Source organism: Anas acuta, chromosome 22 (assembly GCF_963932015.1).
Source record: "Anas acuta chromosome 22, bAnaAcu1.1, whole genome shotgun sequence".
NCBI classification, from domain to species: Eukaryota; Metazoa; Chordata; class Aves; order Anseriformes; family Anatidae; genus Anas; species Anas acuta.
Genome location: NC_089000.1, coordinates 5,311,830 through 5,317,829, shown reverse-complemented (window position 1 = coordinate 5,317,829; position 6,000 = coordinate 5,311,830). Strand labels below are relative to the sequence as shown.

General features: G+C 45.5%; 1 long non-coding RNA gene across 4 annotated transcripts in view; it reads left to right on the top strand.

The window, feature by feature from the left end:
* The first annotated feature begins 448 nt into the window (after positions 1-448).
* LOC137843376 (uncharacterized) overlaps positions 449-6,000 on the top strand; it is a 44,098-nt gene continuing 38,546 nt past the window's right edge. For 3 of the 4 annotated variants that reach the window (XR_011089474.1, XR_011089475.1, XR_011089473.1), the window contains exon 1: positions 449-656. This is a non-coding gene — a long non-coding RNA (uncharacterized lncRNA). The remainder of the gene's footprint in view (positions 657-6,000) is intronic. The other variant, XR_011089476.1, reaches the window with a different exon arrangement.

The following is a 6,000-nucleotide window of genomic DNA, read 5'->3' as shown; positions in this document are numbered from 1 at the left end:
CTTGCATTGTAACTTCACCACGTGCCGTTTCTAACGTGAGATGCTGAGATATCTGTGCATCCACTGAAAGGACCCGAGTGCCCTGTGTTGCTGTATTGCAAAATGAATTGCTTGTGTTGACTTCACCTGTGGAGGTGAGACGAACTCAGCTTGCATAATAAATCCAAAGCAACTGATAAAGCAGCCCAGATCATAACACCTCTTCACTGCAAGCACAGTAATGGAAAGGGCCACCCTGGAGTTCAACATGCAGGTGATGACTCCTAAAGCAGATGCGTAATTTCTCCAGAAGCTGTCAGGTCCGACAGTATTTTGAACTCATAATTATTTAAACCTGCAGTAATTCCTGATAACAGATCTGTACCCCATCAGTCCGCAGATGTTTTCTATAAGAACCTCTAAAGATGCTTCCATTTTCCATTAAATTCTGCTGCCTACAGGTGAGGAAATGAGGAACAGACCCCAAAGAAGGCTGAGCTAGGTGGTGTCTTGCTGGGTTGCAAACCTGAGGCTTGTAAACCTCACCACCAGGTGTCAGCAACTATTAATAATGCTAAAGCTGGAGGGACTGGCCTTTGGTAGGGTGCTTAGCACCCAGGCCATCTCCTACCAGCACAACTAGAGAGCCCAAGGTCTTGCAAAGTCCATGGAGCACAGTGAGTGTAAAACGGGTCTTCGGGTAGTTATTCCTTTGTCTTGTTTATGGAGCACTACTTTGCTCTTTTTGACCCCAAAATTGCACCCTTAGGGATGGTTTTGGCCATAGGAGTGCTGTTTGCTTTAAAAAAATCACCCATGTGTTGTTTCTTTTCAAAAGGAAGCCTATTTTTAAATGGCTATAATAAAATAGGGTAGCTCTTCGTCTTCTTCCTGTCCTCCATAAGCCTCTGAAGGATTTTGTTGAGCACATGCAGGGAAGGAGGGAATAGTTGGCCTTTGCCAACCAGTTCACCTGTGAACATGCTGAAGTGCTAAGTTAACATATTGGGGTCATTTATCTCAGTTAAATGAACAGAGCCTCCTATTTCAGCTTTCATATATGCTCAGCCCGCCTCATTTATAAGAAATGCTGATTCTTTGCTACTTGTAATTAACTCATTTTGTCTTCAATTTTCTCATGTGAACCTTTGGGAAAGTAACAGATACTAAAGCTGTGTGGCTGAGTTCAAGTCTGTGTTTGAATGGGAGCTCATGCTTTTTTTTCTTTTTTTCTTTTTTTTTTTTTCCTCTGATTCCCCCTACTTCTGTAATAGAACATGCTCCAAAAATGTTTGAACGCTATGGATGTTGCTGTCCTGAGAAGCAGGAAGCCAATAATTGCAAATCAGTAGGTGTTATTGACTGTGCTTTGACCTGGAGAGCAGATGTGCAAGCTGGTATTGAAAAGCAGTGGAGAAGAGGCAGGCTCCAAGCCCAGCTCCCTCCCCTTCGCCTTGTGTTAATGACACTGGGATGAGTGGGCCAGCAGAGTGCAATCCTCATCAGGAACAGTCTGCTCTTTGCTAAGAGGTTCTGCTCCAAACATGAAATCACGTAAAGCTCAGGGGTGTTTATGTCTAGGATTGTTTTCAGGTTTGTGTCTGCTGTAGTTTTTAATTATTTTTTTTTAATATTGCTTCTCTGTGTTCATTATTGTAAAAGCTCCGCTAGCAGCTGTGGTCTCTCTTGCAGTTCTTTTATCTTCAGCAGATAAATATAAATATGCGAGAGGCTGATACAGCAGCAGTTTTTGCAGTATTTCAGGATTTTGGGAAGGAGAGGGAGAGCAGCCTGTGTAAAGCATGTTTTATAGTCAGGGTGTTAGGAACTAAATATTGGTACTGTTCCCATCAAAATGCAACAGGTGACAACCTGTGTCCCCTGACACACCACATCTAGCTTCATGTTTTCTGCCTGTACTGTGTCATATTGCAAAAATAAATAAATAAGTAAAAATACTTTTATTGGGATGTGCCTTCCTAGAAGGCACCTGGCCTTGATTCTTAAGATTTCCCATGGGGGAATTCCCGATATCCTTAGGTAAGCTGCTCCTGTGCTTTAATTTCTCTTGTGATAACTTCTGCAATGCTTTTACATCTGCAGACCACCCTCAGATTAAAGCAAGATGAGGAACGCTCTGTTTCCTGGTGTCTTTTGTGTGCCATCCCTATGGTCTGGGCAATGGGAGCTACCACGGGGCAAATATTTGCTTTACAAATTGGGTTAAACAGGATGGAGAGAGCGAAGTATTTTGTGCTCTAATTGGAGTAAATTATCAGATTATGCAAGTAAACCTGTGTGGGAGAGGTGACTTATCTGTTTGCCTTATCTTAATGCACGCTCAAAAATAGGAAGGCAATGATAAGGATGGCTCATGAAGGGAGGGAAAAAGCTGCAAGGGGCAGAAGTCAGAGGGCAAAGGGATGAAAGTGAAGCAATTTACAAGTGAACGTCCCAAACCTCAAGGATTTAACTCCATGTTCTGCTGGTTGGTGGTTGAGGGGGCTCAGAGCTGCATACTTTGGGGTAGGTGGGGCTGAGTGCTGGAGGTCACCCATCCCTGAAGGGTATGAGGCTCCGTGCTCCGAAGTAGTTAAAATTCTCTTCAAATTAAGTTCTTTTTTTAAGGGTATTTCATATCTGGCAAGTTAATTGTCATGGTCTCATCATTCTGAAAATACAGGCCTGGGTTTCCTTTCCTATAATAGCATCAAAGACAGCAGAAAACGTGTTACCTTTCCCGTGCTGTTCTCCTTGGTGATGTTATCTGTTCCAAAGATACTTTTATTTCACTGGATATTAATGAGTCTTGAGAGGGAATGCAAAAATAGAAGCTGGTAGAGAGACTCGTGAGCTGATTGCAGGAGCTGTGTTTGATCAGCTAGGACGGCGTTCTTTCTGCTTTGCTGGTAAAGGACAAATATTTTGGGGCAAACATACCGAGTGTGGCTAGGGAGTAAAATTAGGAGACTATTCTTGTTATTTTCTTTTGATAAAGGTCTGTGATTTCTGCAGCAGTTGTGTGGTCTTTATGCTTACATGGGGGCAGTTTGGGGGGATTTGGGTGGGATGAGGGCCTCTGCCTGCATCCTGCTGGATGCGTCCCTAGCAGGGTGCTGATGGAGAGACGGGATGGAGCTGGAGAAGGCAAAATATTTTTTAAGCCATAGGTTCCCTCTTCATGCATTTTTCACACCAGACAGGTGTTTACCAGACGTGAGCTGTTTCCTTTCACTGCTCCTCTCCCCATCAATTTTGGGGGAATGTTTTAGCAGTTAATTACTATTTTTTTCCCCCCAGTTCATGTGGAATGCCACATTGCTTTCGGAGTAAACTGACGTGGAGCTGCAGCTGTATTTACCTTCGCTGGCTGCTTACAGTAATCCTTCACCTAGCTGTAGGTGGAACTGGGCTAAATGTGGGGCTGCTGCTTCGCAGAGCTCCAAGTGCTGCATCCTTTGCAGCCTAAAAGTGTCTTTGGCACATCGTGATGGCAAGCAGGCTTTGTAGGTTTCAAGTGTCTCTGGTGAGACAGTCTGAGCTGTAATCCACACAACTGCCAGCCTTGATGAGCACTTTTGTTACAAAATTCAGTGTGCAGCTGAAGGGGAAACAAAAAAATAGTCTGTTGAAATGGAGGTGGCAGTGGAAGGTGGTGACCTCTTTGGAGAAGACCAAGCTGTGCTGAATGCATCTTTGCAGCCAGATGTCTGTGCTTCCCTCTGTTCTGCTCTGGTACAAGCCTTGGTGGCTCTGTCTTCCCCTCTCATCCTTTTTTTTCCTTTCCTTTTTGCAGCTGCAGCATGCTCTGCTGCAAAACAGAATCATCTCAGCAAGAGAAATCAAACGTTTCTCCTGCTACAAGGCTGGCTCTTTCCTTGAAGCCGTTAAGCTCTGGCTTGCAGCATGAGCTAGTGTTGGGATAGGAAACAAAGGACTCCTCTACCTGGGCTGCAGCCAAGGCAGTCCTTCCTCTTACTGGTGTCACGCCTGCCCCCAGCACGGGTCAGTGTCTTCTGTGTGTCCCAGTGACTCCCAGTACTGGCCACTTCTCCAGGGACCTGCTGCCTTTCAGCTGGCCATTTGGTCCCACTGCAAGCTGAAAATACCCAATTAAACTGGGTGCTGCTGCCATACCATGTTCATGCCCTCCTGAGGGATACAGGCACTACTTCTGGGTACTTCTACAGGGAAAAAAAGAATAAAAATCCATCTCTGAAGTAACTCCCATTAAACTTTGAACTAGAAATAGATATGGCTGGGTGGAGCCCAGTGAGCTCTTCACCCTCATAGGAGCTTTTGAATATTTGAGGATCGTAAAAGAAGTGGACTCCTCGGGCACAGAAGTTATGCTGTAACCAGCACTTTCATATAACCACCATCCGCAGGTTAATCCTCCTCTCCCAACGCACACCTACTCCTGCAAGCTGTTCGTTTACACCGGTTGCCTCTTTGCTAATAAGCTTTGAAAAGCAAGTTCGTTAGTGCGGTGGCTGCCAGGCTGTGCTTTAATGAGCCTTTCTCAATGCCTCCTATCTTATCTTGAGCCCGATAAGTACAAAACGTTCCCCTGACATTGCTATAAATCACATTTTATTGATGCATCTCAATACGGGCTGGCTGCTGCAGTTTGGTGTCTGTTTGCCTTGGAAGCAGCAGTGCTGTACAAATACAGCTCGGTGAGGCTCTCTGGTGACACGGGGAAAGATTTTTCTTGAGGTGCTCGGAGGCTTTAGCATGCAGTCGGAAGAGGAGGACGTTGCCAGCTGCCTTCCACATCAATCGTTTCTGGAAGGGTGTGAGGTTATTGCTAATTCCAGGCATTAATTTTGTGTGAAGTGAGGACTTCCTCCCCTCATCCTGCACCAGGCAAAAACTCCTGGGCTGCCTACAACAGGCAGGCCTGTGGTTCAGCCCACCCGTGGCTAAGTGAGGCATTTCTGCTCTGCTTTGCTAGCACACTAAAGCATTTAAGATGAAGGCAGAAACCGAGGAGCACACACAACGAATAAACCATGCTGCTCAAAGACAGTGCTTAATGTGAACTCAGCTCAGAGTGAGGAACCCACAGGCACAGGCAACCTGTGCTGGGGCTGTTTGTTCCCCCTGGGGTTTCCAGCAGCCCCAGGACTGCCGGGACTCACAGCCGAGCATCACCCTGTGGTTGTGCCTCCTGCCCTGCTTTGCGCAGGGAGCTGGAAGCCACCTGCAGAAAAAACCTGATTTAGCTGCTTTTTCCAGAGTAAATATCCCTTTTCTGCTGGTATTCTGGGATAAGAGACTAAGCTCCTCTAATTAACCCCGTAAGCTCAATTTGAAATATCTCCGTGTCTTCTGCATCTGCAAAGGACAAACACCTCGTGCTTCCTACATCCCCAGCCAGGGCGGGGAAACGAACCATGCCTTTAACCCCTGGTGATGTGTGATGATGCTCAGTGAGAGTTCCCCATTTTTTATGAGCAGCATCTACTGGAGAAACACCTGTGTGCGTGCCACCGAGGTGTCCTGAGCTGGGTGTGAGTGGGTTTGCTTTCAGCAGCGTCAGTCCCGGCTGTGCTGGAGGTTTTTTGTTTCAGCACTTTCAGCTGATGCTCGGTGTTATTCATGCTGCTGTTTGTCTACTTGTAAAACAGGCCAGCCGGCCTTTCAGCCCTTCCCCAGCAGGCTTTTTATTTCCAGTTGATGCAAATTTCTAATGGCTATCAGGAAGTTGACTTTGGGGAAGTTTATTGTTTTAGGATTTAAACAGTAAATCATTTCAGTTTTCATTCAGCATAGCTGTGAACATTTGCCTGTACTTGCAGGTGAGAGTGTCTTTGAAGTCATGCTTCAATACTAACATAAAAAAAAAAGTGTAAAAACTGTCTATAGTTTTGCATTTTGATGCTTCTGCTGTATTTGAGATGGAAAATATTTTTTTAAAAAACTTTTCTGTTTTCTTTGGAAAAGGTAAGCCCATGCCTGGGCTCAGAAGCCAGCCCTCCTACCACCCCTACAAACACAAGAGCTGCAAGTTGCATC